At 37.7% G+C, this 21,796-nt stretch overlaps 1 long non-coding RNA gene across 1 annotated transcript in view; it reads right to left on the reverse strand.

Annotated features, from left to right (window-relative positions):
* Positions 1-21,796, reverse strand: part of LOC309962608 — an 878,309-nt gene that overhangs the window by 423,936 nt on the left and 432,577 nt on the right. The gene's annotated exons all lie outside the window — the stretch shown is intronic.

Below are 21,796 nucleotides of genomic sequence, written 5' to 3' on the forward strand. Positions count from 1 at the left end.
TGGCAGAGCTTCATTTACCTTGTCGGTGAAATCGGAATGAAAATGGTACCTACTTCAGCAGGTTTTATGAGGATTGCATGACACAGATTTGTCAAATCAGTGCTATACCTGACAAATTGAATACTGGACTTCCTTCCCTTCCTCCCTCTCTCTCTCTTTCTCCCTTCCTTCCTTCCTTCCTTTCCTTCTTCCCTTCTCCCTTCCTTCCTTCCTCCCTCCCTCCCTCCTTCTTTCTTTCTTTCTTTCTTTCTTTCTTTCTTTCTTTCCTTCTTCTTCCCTTCCTTCTTCCCACCTTCCCTCCCACCTTCTCTGTCTCTCCCTCTCTGTCTCTCTGATCTGTTCTCAGGACTTTATCAAAGGTTGTATTTGATTACACAGAACCTTTGAGTAAGCAGGATCTTAGGTGAATACAAGTTTGCTATTTGCTCTACAGCAAGAGAGCTGGAGGCAGGCAGAGGCGAGCCATGGTCCACTGGCTGGAGGACTCAGAGCCATGACCTCCATGACTTCTTGGTCTTTCCTTCATGCTCCCATGATTGCTGCTGCAAGTCCAGTCATCAGCACTGTGATCCACTCCAAAAGGAAGAGGAAGAGCTTGTACTTGTCTGAGGAAGGAAAAGGTTCTCCCAGAAACCCCAAGGAATGTGGAAAGTTGGCTTTAAGCTGCCCTCCCTTCATTGTAGAGAAAAGCAGGAGAGACATTGGTGAGAATGCAGTGAAGCAAGACAGTCTAAAGACTCCTCCACAAGGGTGAAATATGAGCTCCTGTGTGTCCAGTTTTCTTTCCCACCCTTCACCCCTGTGGTTCCTCTGTGTCTTTATTTAGTAGAAATTCTTATCACTCATTCCAAGTAGCCCTTGTACCTTCCTCCACTTGTTTTGGGAATCTCACTTCACTCCCTTGCAATTTTAAGCTAGTATTTTCTACAGTCACCATGTAGGTTCAACAATATATAACTGATAACTTGATTTAAGTTATGTTTTCATCTGAATAACAGTGATTCCACTGTTAAAAACCTCTTGAATCAACAAGTCTTCATGCCTTCTTCAAAAAATACAATCAACATCCATGTAGTTAGTTTCTCTCCACAAAGTCAGAGATTTTGCAAACTTGAGTGTGTAGACTTTACATATTCAAGTCAGACTGTGCTTAACACAGAGCTAAATACAATAACATAAAAAGCTCTTTTTATATACAGAGGATCAACATATACCATTTTGAAATAATATGTCTTCTTTAAGTCTTTTTCCATTTTTCATATTTGTGGTATCCACTTTTTAAAATATTTTATTTTTTTATTTGGTTGCACTGGGTGTTAGTTGCAGCAGGTGGGCTCTTTATTTGTGGCTCACAGGCTCCTTAGGTGGGGCATGTGTTCTCCTTAGTTGTGACATGTGAACTCTTAGTTGTGGCATGCATGTGGGATCTAGTTCCCTGAACAGGGATCGAACCTGGGCCCCCTGCACTGGCAGCATGGAGTCTTAATACGGTATCCACTTTTAAACTAAGTCAGACCTGTACATGACTGTTTTTAATATTTATTTGAACATATAGATGCACATTTGTCGATCTGTTCTTATATCATATCCTGGAAATGGTGAAAATACAATGCTCATTGTTAACCTCTTCATGTTTTATGGGTTTATTTATTCTCATAATTCCATTGTCTGCTATTTAAAAAGAAAAAAATATTAAGAAAAGATGCATGGATTAGGGACAACTTGATACATTAAACACTCTCTAACTTGGGGATCCTATGAATAATGTCAAGACTTATGGTACCATAAATAGTCTCGTTGTAATGTTGAACATAATATTGAACATAAAGTCAGCACTCCTGAGTAAGGCACTCTGAAGAATGTTCAAAGACCCACCATACTTTTAACTTCAGCAGTACCAATGTTAGAGTTACGAACATCTGTTTGGAACAGTTTTCCATTAAGGACTGTTCCTTTTACAAGGCAAAATCCGAAGTAAAATCACGTGCTGACCATTACATCATGCCTCAGACTTTCTACATCTTAGTAAGGCACAAGGTTATATGGACTTAACACTCCCCAATAAACTGTTGATAAAAGCTGTTCCATTTCACTCACAGTGGACATTCCTGGAGGTTGTGTGTGGAAAGAAGGACGTTTCAGCCAGACCCATACAATGGACACTGTATCTTTAAATACAGCTTTAAAATAAGATCTGTACATATGGTGTAGACCTCCACAAAGAAATCTCTGTTAGAGCATGGGGAGGCAAAAGAAATTGAATCCAAATAAAGCAAAACAACCTCAAAACAAATACGATTCACAAAGCAATTGGGAAGGGGATTGATTCTCAGAACCATAAATCACATAGGGGCTTGTGTTTACCCTCTGCGAGTCTTCACAAGGAGAATTTCTCTGAAGCAAAGGATTATACACCCAACAAAATCATGTATTAGACATGAAGGAGTACCAGTTTCAGTGGCATATTGGCTTTTTGAGAGAAAACCACCTAATCAGTGATAAAAGCAAAGTAGAGAATGGGAACATTTAATCAGTGCTAAAAGCAAAGTAAAGAATGGGAACGTTTAAAAGCAAAAACACAGGATTTGGAATTCTGATTCTCAGACTCTTCATAATGTGACCATTGGAGTCAAACTGCCTAAAAACTTAGTTTTATTAATTAAAAAACGAAAACACTGTGATACCTGACTCAGGACTATTCCATTGTGAGAGGCAAATGATGACATGGGCTTTCAGAAGTGCTTTGTAGAATGTAAAATTCTCTAGAATGATTGTTTTCTAACTCTTTAAACAATCTGTAACAGGAAAATAAATGACAAATTTTGAACAACAAAAATATCTAGATTTTTGTTTAGACTTTAATCGAAATAAACTACCAAATATTAAATATTTTAAATAGATAAAATATTAAATAAAATATTAAGATATTTCCCACAGAATTTCAAATACTGACAGTTTCTCAATAACTAAGAAGTCATCTGATTTTTCTGTATTCCCTTATATAGGCTATTTCAACTCAAAATAATTTTCTTTTATTTTTTGTTTCATATGGTATTTAAAACTGGGGCTACACATGTTACAAATTTCCAAATTCTACCCTACAAAAGTCCCATTCTTCCCCTTCACCCACTACCATTTGATAACCAAGAGATAAAAGTAGGTACTCAAGATGGAATGGGTAGGAACCGAACACACTGGCTTTAAATCATGAGGCATTCATGAGGAGTACTCTTTTCTAGTAAAACAGAAAAGTACTTAGAAGGAACTAAAATTTTTAAAGAAATTTCAAAAAGAATGCTACTGCTTTCCATGTTAAGGCTTTCTTACATCAAACTGGATTCCCTTCCCCCAAAATCTGTTTGCTCTCATGAGGTCACATAGATTATTATTCCAAAAAGGGATGAACTCTCCTAATAATCCAAGTTTATTTTAATGCAATTACTAGGCCTGTGAGATGTCTCTGACTTAATGCTTTTCTATAGTCTGTTCTGTGCTATCCCATACTATAGCCACCAGCCACATGGTTCTTTAAATCAAATTTTAAATTAACTAAAATTAACTAAAATTTAAAACCTCGTTTCTTTAGTCATGCTATCAATATTTCAATTGCCACTCATATGTGCCTAGAGGGCTACCATATTGATTACTGTTGTAGAACGTTTTCTTTAATACAGAAAGTTTTATTGCGCGGTGTCACTTGTCTAGCTTCTCTCTTTTTGTTCCATGATACCTTTGAATTTAAAAAAATAAAAGAAATAAGTTTTAAAAAATCACGTATAGTAACAAAAAGTTCAGATCTGGGAAGGACAGGAAAAACTAGGGGTTTGACTCAGATTTCTGCCTCTTTCCAGGTGAGACCATGTCCTTCATATTTACATGGTGAAACAACTCAGGCCCAGAAACACCAGATGACTGGATCAAATTCTAAGTGAAAGGGTATTAGGCAAGAGATTTGAACTTGAGTGCCTTTTTTTTTATTGCGGTGTTTCTTTCACAATTTCACACTGCTTCTTCTCCATTCATCATGCACCTTTAAAAGACAAACTGCAACAGACTTCAATTTTATTGACTTTGATGACAATCCCTTATGGGATTTTAAAGGTAGTAAGAATACATCTATGAAAACACATTCACAATAAAGCCATAAACAAAAATACCATCTCATTATCATAGATGATCCATAAAAGAATAATGGTTAAAATTATTGTGTATCTATATTCTGCACACAGCGACGCAAATCTTAGGTATGTCATTTCACTACCATACATGACAAGCCTATAAATAAGCATTACTGTGCCAATTTCATAGACGAAGGAACCAAAACTTAAAAAGGTTAAGAAGTATGCCTAAGATCACAAAGCTAGAAAGCAACAGATGTCCTAAGATTCAAATCCAGGTGTTTAACTCTTCAAAACTCATTTCCCCTATCAGAGCACTCTACAGATAATCACCTGTGAAGAATAAGCTGGGGAAAATGTGCCCTAAGTTTTTACCCATCTCTAACATTACATAAAGGTTTTGCATGTGAGGGTGTGTGTGTGTGTGTGTGTGTGAGACAGAACACTATTTTTCATAGTGTTCATATATTTTTGCTCAAATTTCCATCTTGACTTATCTGTTCCAGGGAAATTAATTCATATGACAAAGATAATAGAAGAGGAGAAAGGGGAAAGAGGTAAAAACAACAAGGATTTATCAGTTAATTATGGATACATTTCTCAAATATAAAAAGCAAACAATTCCTAACTGCTGTCCTTGTTCCAACTCCTCCCCTTCCTCTCTCTCTCTCTCTCATTCTTTCTTTCTCTCTTATAACCATTCTGAGAAAGAAGAATCCAGTTTTATACGTGTTGGTAATATTTATATCCAACAGGAGTGATTTGTTTTATGAATAGGAGTATAAATGTAATACTCATTTGTTCCTTTCTATAACAAAACAATCACATTTATTGAGTATTACTTATGTTATAGAAATCATGCCAAGTTTTAGGTATAGGAAGGTAAATTCAATAACATCTGTAGACTAAAGGACATATCTAGCATGTAAAATAAATAATGAATTTAAACAATCCCAAAGTAAATGATAACAGCACAGTAAAAACCTTTAAAAAAAAATTCTGGGACAAAATGTCTGTTGAGAGATTACAATCGGGATATGAACCATCACTCTACTTATTAAAATAAATGTTCATTCTACTGAGAGGGTCCTTCATAGATACAGGAATAAAATGACAATTCACTTCTAGTATGTGCCTCATTCTACTCTGTTTCATCCTGGATGAATGGAGGAGAACCGACATAGAATGGCAGTGTTCTTTAACTTTGCCTTATGTTTCTAACATGTACTACCTAACGATGAATTAATTTTTAGTATGTGAATGATGGAACTCCTACCTCATCTTATCTTGAAACATATAATGAAATAGAAACATATGTTAGCAAGTGTTCAAACACATCAGGTAGGCCCATCACTACCAGCATGAACATGTTAACATATCATTATAGAACTATGAAGAACTTTGCATTTTAATGAAATTCTTTTACATTGGAGGTTCACAGGCTGAAAAGTTGTCTCTTGCTTAATTGATTCAAGCAAAAAATGGGGCATATGATCTGGAGAAATGTGGCCATCAGTATCCATATTTCGAGACCCACTGTAAGCTGAGTGTGTCTGTGCTGTTTTCCAGATGAGCACCAGAAGAACTCATTTGGTTAGAACTATTCTTCATACCACTGTATCTTTCAACTGATCAAATGCCAAGAGACTTGCTGCTTGCAAACCATGTGGGAGCCATATATTGGCAAGGAGACCACAGAAATCTTGTAGCAGCTGACTAGCAGGCCTTGTTATGGCCTCAAGCTCAGAAAAGTAGGCAAGAGCAAGACCACAGCCAGACACCTTATTTCTGTTTTCTCTATTATCTTTTTAAAAGCCCATATAACAACCAAGTTTTAATACCAAGTACACAATATTACATATTAATTTAAAAGAACTTGAGAGAAATATATTACACCTCCACAGTACATTCCATTTAAGATGCTAAAAGCAAATGCTTTCTCTGTACACAGTTTGCCTCTTTTTGGAAATGGGAGCATGCAAACTGGTTTGCATTTTTATAAAGTGACTACTTGTGATTGCAGGATTCTCAGAGAGTCAGGACGTAAAGCCCACGCACCATGGGAAATGGACAAGTTCTTTTTTTCTTTTTTTTTTTTTGGTGGTACGCGGGCCTCTCACTGTTGTGGTCTCTCCCGTTGCGGAGCACAGGCTCCAGACGTGCAGGCTCAGTGGCCATGGCTCACGGGCCCAGCCGCTCAGCGGCATGTGGGATCTTCCCAGACCGGGGCACGAACCCGTGTCCCCTGCATCGGCAGGAGGACTCTCAACCACTGCGCCACCAGGGAAGCCCCGGGACAAGTTATTATTATTCAACAATTTATTTTCCCAAGGCTTGCTAATCATTTCATCTATTTAAAATTTGAAGCTATTTAAATATAATCTTCCCTTGCAGAATAAAAATATAATAGCTCTCCAAACAATTTTCTAAGAAAGAAGAAGCATTGCAAATCAAAGTCATAGTCACATCTTTAAAAAATGTGGGAGGGAAAACTAGGAGCAATCATGGTGATTCAATTTCCATTTTATTATTTATTTGTTTTAGTTGATTGATTTTCTCTTACCTCAGCACTATTTGCTTGGCAATGTACTTTATTGTACTTTTCCAGTAACCCTTAGAAGATACAATTATGTAGATTTTATTTTATGAATTCCTTTTTTTTGGGGGGGGGATTGTTAGAGAAGGGACAATGGTCACTATTTCAGTTCAATTTCACTTCAGAGGAATTAATGGATGAAGAGGCTGTGCATTAAAATACATACACAGCAGACCAGAGGGAGGCTTTATTTATTTGTTTGTTTAAAAATTTTGAATGGAGTATTTGTTGATTTACAATGTTGTAAATTGTTGATTTACAATGTTGTATTTGTTCCAGGTGTACAGCAAAGTGAATCAGTTATACATATACATATATCCACTCTTTTTTTAGATTCTTTTCCCAGATAGGTCATTACAGATTATTGGGTAGGGTTCCCTGCACTATACAGTAGGCCTTTATTAGTTAACTATTTTATGTATTGTAGTGTGTATATGTCAATCCCAATCTCCCAATTTATCCCTTCCCCCCTTTCCCTGCTGGTAACCATAGGTTTGCTTTAATTTGCTATCTCTGAGTAGTCTGGTCATGTACAGTATAATCATTTTAGTCATTTCCTTCAAAACATTCAAAACTTTGGCTCCCAGACAGCTTCTTACTGCTTATGACTGACCACTCAAAACCCATCTCCATTCCCTTTCAACTCCCCAATCAGCCAGTGATGCAGGGGCTACTAGTGTGTTCAAGCATTATAATCCGGTGAACTAATAGAGTATCTTTAGAGTCACTCAAAATAACGGTGCCATGAGGTTAACAATCCTTGGAAGTCTGAATGACCTTGATTGCCTTAATCTTCAAAATAACCTGGGCTGACAGTGAAGGTCACTCTCTATTAGTTAATGCATTTGGCCATAGTGTGTACGTTCCCCATGCAATTTTCCTATGGTAAAAAGAGAACAGAATTTATGTCAGCCTAAAATTTTGGCAAAATAACCTCTTTGACTTTAAATCACTCAGATGATTTATTCATGTTATTTAACTCGACAAATATTCACAGATCATCTTCAGCAGACAATGAAGTTTTGACTGATTAGATAGAAGTTGACAAATGAATAGTATCAATACAATGGCAAATCTAAATCCATCTGAGACTAGAGAGGAGGAGAATATTTTAAGAAGCTCCTTGTTGAGTTATAGACTTAAATCATAGTTTGATTATAAATATAGCCTCAAAACCATACCTCTACTCTAAACCATATAAAACATGACACTATTTTTTAAAAGGGAAAATATTCAAATTCATATGTGTGAATTAAAATCAGATCCAAAATATTTTAATCATTATGTAAGATTGTTACTCCTCCCTTTTCCTATTACAGCTGCTTTGGTCCAGATCCTTATTGTATTTGCAAAACTCTCCTACTCATATCTGTATTTTAAATCTTTTCCCTAGAATTGCCCCTTTCATTGCCACACATTGCAACAGAGTGGCTTCCCTAAACTCACTTTGTTTTTTATCCCCCGCTTTGAACTCTTGCCTATAACAAAGTCTAAACTCCTTATTCTGGCCCACATATAATCTGGCCCCTTCTCTTCCTCATTTTTTACCATTTGCAAACTCATGTATCTGAACTGTTATAGCCTCCTACCTACACATACACAGGCACACACATGTATACACATGGCATGTGTACATGCAAACACACGCTCCACAGTAGATGCAGCAACGCCAACACCTGTTACTCCAGCTAGTGGGGCTGTCTATTTCAACAGCAGAAATCAGAGCCAGCGAGAGCCAGTGCAGTAGCAGGTGGCCTTTAGGTGGTCAGAACAGGTTTTCTGGTTTATTTTCTGTGAATTTATAGTAACCAGGACTGACGTCTTGGCTGGTAAATCTCCCTGAAGTTTTTTGTACGCATTATGGAGACTGGGTGAATGGGATCTAAGTAGTGAAAAAGGCCAGTAGAGAATTCAGAATTATTTCATAGGAATATTAAAGATGTGTATGTAACCTTAATTCTACTTCAGTTTGGTGAAGCTGTAAGAAGAGGTGATTTTCTTTCCATGTTTTTGTGAGGCTTTCTTAGCTGAATACAACCTGCTAACATGTGATGGCTTTCCAGAATCTTTCCAAGACAGTAGGAATACCCCTAGTATCTCCTCTATCTCTTCAGCATCTTTTAGTGACTTGATAATTTGACATAATTTAATTGAGTAGGAGGTAATTTGATAAATATCAATTTACTTATGTACTTAGATACTTATTTAAAGACTATGTAGGAATAAGAATATTTACCAGTTGATTCGTGTAAAAATATGTGGGGGGAGATTATAATTGCTTTGCAAAATATAGTCTAAAAAGTGAAATGTTACTGATATTTTCTAATGCCAGCAATGAAATAAGACAATCAAAATAAAGCAGGTACCATACCTTAGGTCTTAGGCTTAAATTATTCTTAAGTGTGTAAAAACCGTTTCTTCTTTTTCTTTTAAAAGTCAACATTTCCTTTTAGTGTTGGGAAGTCTAACATGAAGAAAATGAGACTTGTGGTATTTCAAGCAATATTGATAAAATGAGTAAGCAAAATTTTAGGGACAAACACCTTGAAATTTCTATTTTTTAGGATCTCTAATTAAGCAAATTTAGCAATGAACTTTGGGACTCTTAAAAATTGTTTTATGGACATTCTATGGAATTCATCTCAGCATACACTCATCTGAGGATGGTAACTCCTTTTTTTTTTTCATTATTCTTGCATTTATTTATCTAAACCCTAGTGTTTTCTATTCTCGCTTTAAACTTCTTATTTCATATCCTGCATAGTCCCACTCATACAGCAGTAAAATCAGGGCCCTTCTTGGAGATCATGGAGTAATTTCAAGCTAGCTGTTTTTCAATGAAATGCAGCAGATAGGAAGAATCCATATCAGTCAGGAATACTTGCAAAACAATTTCAAAATAAACAAATTTTATGAATTTATAATTTTAATACAGGTGACAAAGCTATACATGAGAAATATGTTTTTTTTTTTTTAGTGTTTATTTTATTTTTACTTGTTGACAGTTTGCTTTATTTATTTATTTATGGCTGTGTTGGGTCTTCGTTTCTGTGCGAGGGCTTTCTCTAGTTGTGGCAAGTGGGGGCCACTCTTCATCACGGTGCGCGGGCCTCTCACTATCGCGGCCTCTCTTGCTGCAGAGCACAGGCTCCAGATGCTCAGGCTCAGTAATTGTGGCTCACGGGCCCAGTTGCTCCGCGGCATGTGGGATCTTCCCAGACCAGGGCTTGAACCCGTGTCCCCTGCATTGGCAGACAGATTCTCAATCACTGCACCACCAGGGAAGCCCGAGAAATAGATTTTTAAAAAGAATGACACCTCTATTTTAAATTGGTTGACTAACTTGTGGGGCAATTGTGTAAGTAATAATTCATACCCTTAAAAAATTCAATAAAACTCACCTCTGCAAAGAATGTTAAGCTCATCATGTAGCAGGAGAGGCAATATCAGACAGCAGGCCAAAAAATGTCCATCTTGCCTTGTGCCACAAAACCTGATACCAGGATGAGAACATTACCCAGACTGAGAAGAAAGACCAAAATGCTTATTATTCCATAGAGCCATATTGGAGTAGTCTGGCTCTGTGATTAAGACAAAACTCTTCAGAAGAATTGTGGTTGTGGATTTCCATGGCAATGAGAATTCCAAAAAAGGCAAGAAGGCATTCACCAAAACTCTTAAAAAACCTTCTGCCTTCTTGAAATCACTTCATTTCTTTCTCTGAAAGAGAAAGGAAAACTATTCAAAAACAGAATAGTTGTTAGTTTTAAGGAGAAGGTAATATTTAAGATATGTTTAGACATTCACATGGATGGGATGAAAATTTGGAGGATGAATGGGTCAGTCTAGGAAAGGGAACACAAATTATAGCCACCAGAGAACCACTTTCTGTCCATTCTCATTCCCCAACTGCTGATGCCAAGTGTTCTGAGGGTCAGAAACACCTGATTTTTCTTTTTTTAGAAATTTTCATCTGGATTCCAGAAAGGAATTTAGGAATGCTTGTATGCAAGATGGAAGTAACAATGTCTCTATACCACCCCAGCCACTTTTGCTGGTAGTATAGAGAGATACTGTTACTTAAAATCTCTTTTCAGACAGTCCAATGAAATTATGTCCTCAAACAAACTTTTATCGATTCTACTAATACCAAGAGATACCATTAGCAGTTGCTTATGTAGTATAAACTTAGACTTCAAAAAAAAAATGCATGTGGAAACATCTCTACTTAGAAGAAACTTAACTGCCTTAATCAAGAGATTAATAGAATAGTGTTTCTGATATATTTTTACTTCTCATAAGTATTTCTTTTTTTATTTTGGAAAGTCAAGCTTGTAGTCTTTTATTACTGCACACAACCTTACAACTTGATAAGGAAATATTTAAATTCTATAGGAAATTTTAAATTGCATTCAACTCTAGAAAACACTTTTGTATACTTATTTTGGTGGAAGACAGAAGGGGAAAAAAATGGAAGATATACTGTGGATTATGTGGGATATTCAATACAATAAATATTTGTTTAATAGCTTTTTTCTTATAAAAATGTAAATTAGTTATTTTTCACATGTGAAAGATAGTATCAAGAAAAAAATAATACATCATTTAAATATTAAGAGCTCTGATAAATTAATATGAAAAAAATGTGCTTAAGGGGTCAAACTACAAATAGGAAAAGAATAGAAGAAAATTATTGAAAAAGGAGAAAAACTGTTATGAAAATATTACTAAACTAAAAGAAGTTTTAGTAACAATAGAATACTATGTTTCATTATCAAACATTCAGCAAAGTTTTAAAAAGTTAATAATCTATAATGGCAGGGAAAGGAGATAGGTACTATTATGTACTGCTGGTAGTGATATAAATTCTCTGGGCCTCTCTGGAAAGCAATTTGAAGTGTCCACTAAAAGCTTAAAAAGAGATTCATACCCTTTAAATCAGTAATTGTATTTCTAGGAATCTGTATTGAAGAAATGGCTAGAAATGTGAACACACATTTATGTAAGAATATATTCTTAATAGATATAGTTGTAAAATTTTAGAAACATAATAAATATCCAATAATGGAATAATGACTGATAAATTATGGTGTAGCCATATGATGTCAGGTTAGTAGTAAAAAGCATTTAAAAAAATAATTTAATAATTCAACTTGTCACTTCTATCTTTACAGTTGGAAGCAGTCTTAAGAAAGCAAACTGTAGCATATGTAGTCTTTCTTAAGTCAGAGAGAGAGAGAGAGAGAGAGAAACACACAGACAGATTCCAAAGTGCAGTACCTTCCTTGAGGAAGAATAAAAAAGAATAAGTGCACTTTGCTGAAGAATGTTACCCCTCCTAGAGAATCCCTCAGTGAGAGAACTATTTGCACAGGAGGCCCAAGAGGATTTCTTGAAGGGAAGGTACAGAAATCTCAATTTTTTCCTCCCAGGATTCCAAGATCATGTATTAGCTATCTATTGCTGCGTAAAAAAAGGCTTCCCCAGACTTAGTGGCATAAAACCACCACCGTTTCAGTTGCCCACAATTCTCTGGTAGCAGTTTGGACTGGGATTAGCTGAGCTGTTCCACTGGTCTCACCTGGAATCCCCGATGTGGCTGTAGTTGCTGGGGACAGGAGAGTTAGGATGTCCTTGTACACAGATTTGCAGTTTTGGCCGGTTGGCCAGCTGGGCTTCTCTCTCCATATGCTCTCTCATCACCAAGAATGCAAGCTCAGCCTCCTTCACATAATAGATGGAAACACCAGGGGTCTAATTATGGAAGATTCAAAGCCCCCTGAGGCCTTGCTGGAAAGGCACAAAACCTTGCTTCCACTATATTCAGTTCGCCAAACTGCTCAGGGCCAGCCACATTCTAAGGCAGGAGAAATAGTGTCCATCTCTTGATGGAGGAGTCACAAAATCATATTGTAAAGGGCATGCATACAGGGATGGAAGGAACTATTGCACCTGTCTTGGCAATCTGCCACAAATGGTCAGACCTGTGTTGGTAGATGGGCATGGTATTAATGAAGGACCATTGGCTGGAAAGGATCTCGGAGAAAAATTTCGCATTGGCAGAGGAGAAGACCAAACTGGTAATCAGGGCACACCACCCCAGCAGTTAACTCTTTTAGGAAAGATAGCTTTGCCCTGAATATGGCTGAGACTTGAAGGTCCCCTGGATTCAGCACTGTGTCTAGATCTGGGGGAAAAATGATTAAGCATGTTTAGTATCCACTAATGTGCCTATAATCTTGGAAGACTGAGTGTTTGGTAGCAGTAGGCACCATGTGGGAATCTGGACAAACAAGATTACTCTCACCATGCCAGTGGACCAATATCCATGGAGCCAGACATTCAGCAGGGCCTCTATTGGCAGAGGGCAGTGAACTTATTAGGCTATCCAGTTCTTTCTCTCTTCACTGGGCTGAACTAAGTCACTCTTCCTTCCCCACTGCTAATCCTGGTTCTTGAAAATTCAATCAGGGTAAAAAAGATCTCGTGTGAAAGACTTTGGACTTCATGCTAATAGCGAATAAACAGGAAAGAAAATAAATTGCTGGGCTTCCCTGGTGGCGCAGTGGTTGAGAGTCCGCCTGCCGATGCAGGGGACACGGGTTCGTGCCCCAGTCTGGGAATATCCCACATGCCGCGGAGGGGCTGGGCCCGTGAGCCATGGTCGCTGAGCCTGCGCGTCTGGAGCCTGTGCTCCGCAACGGGAGAGGCCACAACAGTGAGAGGCCCACGTACCGCAAAAAAAAAAAAAAAAAAGAAAAAAAAAAAAAGAAAAGAAATCGCTAACATTTATTAAGCACTTACCAAAATCAGGTACTCTTCTAACTTTCTTAGAAATACTATCTCATTTGGTCTTCTGAAAACTCCAATGAGGTAGGTATAGTAGCATCACCTCTTCCATATTCATACGTGCATATGAATATCATACATGTGTATTTAATTGTGTGTTCCTTCCCGCCACATTTCCCATTCTATCATTTTACTATATTGTACAAGAATATAGGTCTGGATCTCAGTTCAAGAGAAATTCATGCCCTTCAGACTCATCCTTGTTTTATAAACAGCACACGGGGGACGTCTGAACCCACTGCTATATACTTGACTAGACTGGGTCCCCATTTTACCTGAAGGTGAAACATTATAATTACTGCAGAGATGTGCTCATTACTCCATCACTCAATCTCATGCTCTTGCCAACTGGCACCAGTGCTGGACAGAGTACTGGGCAGAGGAAACATGGGGGGCTCTGATTTGACTGGGACTATCTGAATATGTATGCCTTTGCAACACCATCAGTTGCACTATGCATCCTGTAATTCAAGCATCTGCCTCCTGATTTGATTCCATAGCTCAGGGTTATTGTTTTTTTCAAGACAGCTCCTTAAATCTAAACCAAACTGCACATTGGAAAGCCAGAGTATGCTTTGTAATATGGAAGAAAATTGGCTATACTAACAGTCAAGACAGAGGAGCTGCTGTGAATTTGTTTGGAAGAAGACATTGAGATAGCAAGCTATATACAAAAGAATATATTTTATTATTGATGTAAAGGATTTAAGAAGTAATTCTGATATATATGTGCCCTTTAGGGGATAGATCCCTCCTATTAAATATGATGCTCCCTCTGTACTTTTATTATCAATGGACAGACTGTGAGAAGTTAACTCATTTGCTGAGGTCACATGGCTCATGAGGGTTGTGGGAGGATTGAACACGTGCAGAGTCTGACTCCAGAGCCTAAACCATCTGAAATACATTTTTTGGAGATAAACTTGACAAGGAATGGTAATGGATCAAACCTTGACCAGAGCATGAAGAAGAGTGAGTTGTCAAGATGGACTCATCACGGCAACCTCTCCAGGATTGGAAGGGGACCAGGTTGGCAGGAGGATGATTTTTATTTGGTCATGCTGACTTCAAGATAACTTGAAAACATTCAAGTAGGCATTAGGAATTCAGAATTTGACACCTGGAAAGTTTCCTTACAAAGCCACAGTTGTTAAATATTATACTTTAGTGCATAAGAAACATTTGGAATGATTTAATAATATCTCTGAATTAACTAGAGTCAAATATGTACTTTTGTGTTAAATACTTAACTTATTTAGCCTTTGAGTTGAACAATTCATGGATTTAAACATGTTCACTTGGGTCTTTTGGTACTTTTTTCAGCAATTTTCAAAGTAGATTCAGTTAAAGAGGCTGAAACTGCTATTTAAACCCTATCAGCGTGAGGTCTGTGTGATAATCTGAATGCTTTTATTTTAGAGGAATTTCACTGTGACCAGTGTATCATGTGACCAGCATACACATCCTTTCCTTCTAACTCCATCATCACCTCTTGCAAGCTACCCAGTGTTCCCTGATGAATTAGCAAGTGACAGGAAATTCCTTTAAAGACTGGGGACCCTGTGAGTGCCATTGCCTGACAAGAAACTATCTAAAAAAGAACTGAAAGCTTTGAATCCTGCTGGTTTTGTAGACAGCATTAGAGAATGGGGAATTGGCCACCACCATGAAAGCTATGAATGATGAATTCTCTGTCTTCATCCTTGCACACATTTCAGTGTTTAATTATATTTTTGTTTATTACTGGTGCCTTGTGTATGAATCCTTTACATCCTCTATACTGAAATATTTGAGATATCGGGGCCTAACTTTGGGCTTATTTGGGGACAGCTAAGACAGAAACAAATGTGGGGTTTTAGGATTGATTAGGAGGGCCAGGAAAGTATGGTATTAATCAGTTTGTCTTTCTAAACTTTTTAACTCTTTTCATCAGTAACTTTTTAATCCTGAATTAAGTAAAAGAAATAGCTGAGGTGTATGAAAGAGTCCACTGCAAACAAAAAAATTTGTTTAAACCCAAAAATGAAAATAACCTCCTCACAAAACAAATACAAAACTTTAATACATAAACACACAAACACAGGCACACTCATTTTATTGTGGTTCCCTTTTTTGCACTTTGCAGATACTGCATTTTTTATGAATTGAAGGTTTGTGGAAACTCTGTGTCGAGCAAGTCTATTGGCATCAATTTTTCTGACATTTGCTCACTTTATGTCTCTGTGTCATATTTTGGTAATTCTCACAATATTTCAAACTTTTTAATTACTATTATATTTGTTATGGTGAGCTCTGATCAGTGATCTTGGATGTTATTGCTATGACTTGCTGAAGGCTCAGATGATAGTATTTTTTGTGTGTGTGTGGTACGCGGGCCTCTCACTGCTGTGGCCTCTCCCCTTGAGGAGCACAGGCTCCGGATGCGCAGGCTCAGCAGCCATGGCTCACGGGCCCAGCCACTCCGCGGCATGTGGGATATTCCCAGACTGGGGAACGAACCGGTGTCCCCTGCATCGGCAGGCGAACTCTCAACCACTGCGCCACCAGGGAAGCCCCAATGGTTAGTATTTTTTAGCAATAAAGTTTTTTAAAATTTTTGGCTGCATTGGGTCTTCTTTGCTGCACGCGGGCTTTCTCTAGCTGTGGCGAGCGGGGTCTACTCTTCATTGCGGTGGCTTCTTTTGTTGTGAAGCACAGGCCCAGGCCCTAGAGCGCGTGGGCTCAGTGGTTGTGGCTTGCAGGGTCTAGAGAGCAGGCTCAGTAGTTGTGGTGTGTGGACTCAGTAGTTGTGGCACACGGTCTTAGTTGCTTTGCAGCATGTAGGATCTTCCCGGACCACGGCTCGAACCCACATCACCTACATTGGCAGGTGGATTCTTAACCACTGCGCCACCACGGAAGTCCCTAAAGTATTTTTTAATTAAGGTATATACATTGTTTTTTTTAGACATAATGCTATTGCACACTTACTAGACTACAATATAGTATAAACATTACTTTTATATACACTGGGAAACCAAAACTTTCCTGTGACTCGCTTTATTGCAAGATTTGTCTTACTGCAGTAGCCTGGAACAGAACCCACAATATCCCCGAGGTCTGCCTGTTATATACGCACACATACATACACAAAACCAAAAAAAAAAAAAAAAAAAAATCCACTCTTTAATCTTTTCATTAACTTCTCTGTACGGTTCTGATTCCTGAAAAACACCTTGTATACAAACCTCCATCTCAGCATCTGATTCAAAGGAATCTTCCTGTGATATTGTCATATACCAAAGCTCAATATATGAATCCAATCAAAGTACAGTTTTGATGCTAAATGTGAAAAAAGCTGCTGTGGCTATATCAGGATATGGGGTCTCTGTCCTCCACAATAAACTAAGCCAACCAGACACGAAGTTCAGAGCTGCTTCCTCCACTCCAATCTCCTCATTGACAAGGGGAAAGAGAGCCGTGGTGGTGTTGGCGACCCACAGTCATGCCAGCATATGGATGGGGTCTGAGCTTCTGATCCTTCTCTCATATTGGTGCTTCGGATTCGCCCTAGGGTCAATCACGTGTAATCTCTCACATTCACTCAAATTTTAAATCAAAGTGATATAAAATGAATATTATAAATGAGTATTTTGGTTCGTTTCCAAATTTCCAGTCCTCAAAGTTACGTCCACTTCAGTTTTCAATGGAACCCTCCTTAATGGATTTGAGGAGGGGAGTTTTGTAAATGAGATGAAAGCAGACTAGCTTTGTCAAAGACCAAGGCTTAGTCTGGTTAAGTAAGCTCTCTTGCAACTTAATAAAACCCATTATGATGGGAGTTTGGGCCTCAATGAAATGAAATCCTTTCAGCGTTTGTGGCTGACCAGCAGGTCTTTCCGATGAGCACATATCCTCAATTAAAGGATTTGGACCATGCTATGAGCTAAGTCCAGGGTCACTGAGGTTTGCAGCTGAAGTGTTCTGGCTCAGAGTGATTTAGGGTTTAAAATATTTTGGTCCAAAGCAAGTTATATATGGTCTGCCTAATGCAGTGGTTCTCGCCAGGGGGGTGATTTTTGCCTCCCAGGGGACACTGCAATGTCTGGAGGTATTTCAGTTGTCACAACCGGTCAGTGCTACTGGCATCTGGTGGGTATAGACCAGGGATGCTGCTAAACTACCATGCATAGGAGACCCCTCACCACAAAGGATCATCTGATTAGAAATGGCTATCCGGTTGCTGTAGAGAAACACTGGCTTAATGCCATTGTCCTACTGACTTAACAGAACCAGCAAATGGCACTAGAATGAGGCTTAGACCAGGAACCCTAAAAGTAAGTGTTGCTGTCATGAGTGAGTTCCTCTGACAGAGGTTCTAAAGAACATTTTGACCTGCTAACTCTGCTTCATTGCTTAGATCTCAATGCCCCTCCAGGGCTGATCTCACCTAGGCTAATATGCTGGAGCTTCTGCTTATATAAATGGAGTTCCACGAGCCCATAGGAAAGAGGTTAACGCCATGATAAAATGAGGCTTGTCAAATTAATTGTAATTAAAAACAGCTCAGATGTCTGTTCCCTGTTGATATCTAAATGCTATTTGAGGTTGAAATGTTACTGAAAAGGAGTATCTAATATTTTTTAAATGGCCTCTTAGTGTCTTTCAGACCTAGTATATTTTATTAGACACCTTCACATATTGTTTACCATTTTATTAATGCTGGTAACGTGAAAAATGACACTGGCCCTGTTTCCATATTCTTCCACAAATCTGAGATGCACAAAACACAAAGGCATGTCAGAAAACCATTCCCACCCAGATCCTTCTTATATATATATATATATATATATAATATATATATATATATATATAGGAGTATAATTGCTTTACAACATTGTGTTAGTTTCTGCTGTACAATGAAGTGAATCAGCTATATGTATAGATATATCCTCTCCCTCTTGAACCTCCCTCCCACCCACCCACCTCCATCTAGGTCATCACAGAGCACTGAGCTGAGCTCCCTGTGCTATACAGCAGGTTCCCACTAGCTACCTGTTTTACATATGGTAGTGTATATATGTCAATCCTAATCTCCCAATTCGTCCCAGGTCCTTCTATGTTGTGTATCCTCAAAGAATCTTCTGGAAAATTGACTTGCATCTTCTAGATACAAAGTGTGATAACTACTGTGATGTTAGAGCTGAGAGGGAGGTATGAAACCAGAAAGGACCATCTTCTAGCAAAGAAAGTGGTTAAAAAACAAAACAAAACAAAAATCTGCTCAAAGCAGTGCTATTTGAACTGAGTTTAGAAAACAAAGTTAATAAATTAAACCAAGACAGAGAGGTGGTGTGAATGAGGAAGAATAGATACAACTCAGCATGTAGGAAAATCCTATAAGATAAACATTTCAGCAAAAATTCCTAATATGTTTTTATTTGGGTTAATTTTCAAACTTGGATTCAAATACAGAATCATATAGCTTAATTGTTGCTCTTGGCTCCAATGAAAAAAAAACATGTGACTTTCTGTTATAATTCTTCCTAGGGAACATTCTGTTAATACTGACATGTCTTTTGCTGAGTCTGATGATGTTTTTGTATCAGGATGAAATTAGCTTGAACAGTATTCAGGACGTCTCAAATGAATAGAAACTAAGATCCATTTCTGAGTCGAAGCTAAACATTCTTATCTGTTAACAAAATTTTAAATACACTCAAGTTTGATCTTTGAAATGAACTCAGGGTAAAAAAACAAACAAACAAAAAAAAAAACACAACAGTGCTCTAGTTGAGCTACTCCAGTCACTGCAGTACATTTTCTTACGGAAGATCTTCTCCCTAATATTAAGGAGCCACCTAGGAGCTGTTTATTTGCTTCCCTCACAGCCACCCAGCTGTTACTCCAATTTGTGGTCTTAGTGCTAATTACATAATGTCCCTAATTTATACCCGCTGGTAGATCTGATCATCACATTACCTGGAGGGCAAGCTTTAATTAGAGAAATTTCTGAACAAATTGTCTAAAGAGCTTGTTTAGCGTGATTAAATGCAAGAGGGTTTTCCCCCTCTTTTTTAATGAGCATTTACTTTATACGAAAACTTTGCAGATAAAAAGCAACATCGGTTCTAATTAAGGCCTACAAAATGAGCAGCAACATTTGGATTTTGCTGTGTGCAGCTGAAATGTATATGACTCAGTGCAGCATTTATTCAACAGCTTTTGGCATTTCTACTTCGCCTCTGTCAGAACTAACAAGGTGAAACAGCAAACTGATTGAAAAAGGATAAACTGTGAAAAAATGATACACTGATGTGCGATGCTCATTCAACTGTGGCTTATGAAAAGAGATTAGAATCGTATGCCTTCTCACCTGCACATCTCCAGACACCGAACAAGCCAACATTAAATTAAACCTTCCATATTGTTAATAGGTAGCAAGATACCATATGAATTGATTTGCAATCATTTCACACTCAGCTGAAGTGCGAATAAGATAAATATCATAATAGGATCAACAAACTTTGAGAATCCAGAAAACAATTAAGTCGGCTTCACTGTTTAGACGGAATACTTTGGCGAAATGTCAATGTCATAACAAAATGCGATAAAATGAATTTGGCCAGGAAAGTTTAGAAATCTCGGTCATTGCGTTAACAGCCTCTGTGAAAAGTGTATTATTCTTAATCATCGGCCATTTTGGGATGCCTCCTTCTGTTCGATCTGTTAGAAAATACATTAAGTTTAGAAATTTATTCCCTGTTTGAATACACAGGTAGGACATAGTAAACTGTGATTGATTATGATTCTTTTGAGTAAAGCTTTGAAAAGAACTTCTTAAAATATCCTTGTCACCAACTTTCTTAGTGAATATTAGCACTGGCTGCACATTAAAATCACTTTTTTAAAATGGCAATGCCTCACTCCAGATTAACAAAGTCTGATTATCTAGAGGTTTGTTGAATGTGTAGGAATTTTTGAAAGGCATACTTCTGATGCACAATGAGGGTTGAAAAATCACCAAAGCATGTAGTCATAGACTGAATTGCACTTTAAATAGTAATCTTTGATTAGAACTCTGAATTGAGAGCTAAAGGACCAAGGGTATCATCCCATCTTGGCCACTATTTTATGAGCAATAACTTTTCCTGGATCCAATGATCAGTGATCTCTTATGTTTTGACTTAAGCCAAGGAATTAAATTAATTTTATTTTCATCATATTCTATTACCTCTAGTGTACAGTGCCAAAAAAGAGTAGAATGTACAGTCTCCATGCACTCTGGTGTCTCTTGTCATTAGGATAGCATCCCTTTGAAGTGATTTCAGTACATGGCAAGTCAAGAGAATCCTGTCTCCTGGGGGTATCACATATCAGGGAAGTTACTGTGCCTGCAGAGGAGCTCAGTAGTACTGAGTGCAGCCTCAGCCTTTACCAATGAATGGCTTCCACCTTTGATCATCATGGAAACCTCATGGGTATCAGCGACATTGCAGTTCGTTCTCTGCACCCAGGGTGTTAAAGGACAATTGTATTTCAAATAAACTAGACATATATGAAAATTAAGCCCACTAATAAATTCCTATTCGTAATCTGGGCACACATTGAATCACTCATGGACTCATTCATGGTTTGATGAATTTGATGATTTATGTATGCATTTATTCACTCAGTGCTTCACTCATTCATTCATTAAACACATATGTATTTGCCAGGCAGCAGATTAGACACTAGGCCTACAGGATCAGAGATCTCTAGTGAGGCTGAACCCTCGTTGCCTGTAGTGGTAACCACTCATTATTTTCACACCCTTTATTGGTTTATTTTCTTCTCAGGATTCCCTGTCAATGGACATCAATTCTAGGCCCTTCGGAGAAAATATTGGAAAAAAAGAAGCTATCCTTCTTTTGCTCACAAAATAGGATTCATGCTAAGCATCAAGCAGCCATCAGATCCCCAGGAGGAAAGAGTTTCCTGAAATGAAGTTAATAAAGAGGAGAGCCACATGATAGAAAAAGACCGATTCTGTGTTACATTGACTGAGCCCCCAGATCCAGCAGTATCTGTAGCTACAACTTGTACTTTTCATTTACATGAGAAAATAAATTTTCTTGTTTGGTTTAAATAAGTTGATTTATCATTTGCAAATAAAAGAGACATGATGAAACTACTCTAATATTTTGTCCCTAAAAATGTTACGTCTTTACCATTCCTTGTTTTTCACTAAAATTTATTCATTCATTTATTCCTT

Source organism: Leucopleurus acutus, assembly GCF_964270905.1.
Source record: "Leucopleurus acutus genome assembly, chromosome: 1".
NCBI lineage: Eukaryota > Metazoa > Chordata > Mammalia > Artiodactyla > Delphinidae > Leucopleurus > Leucopleurus acutus.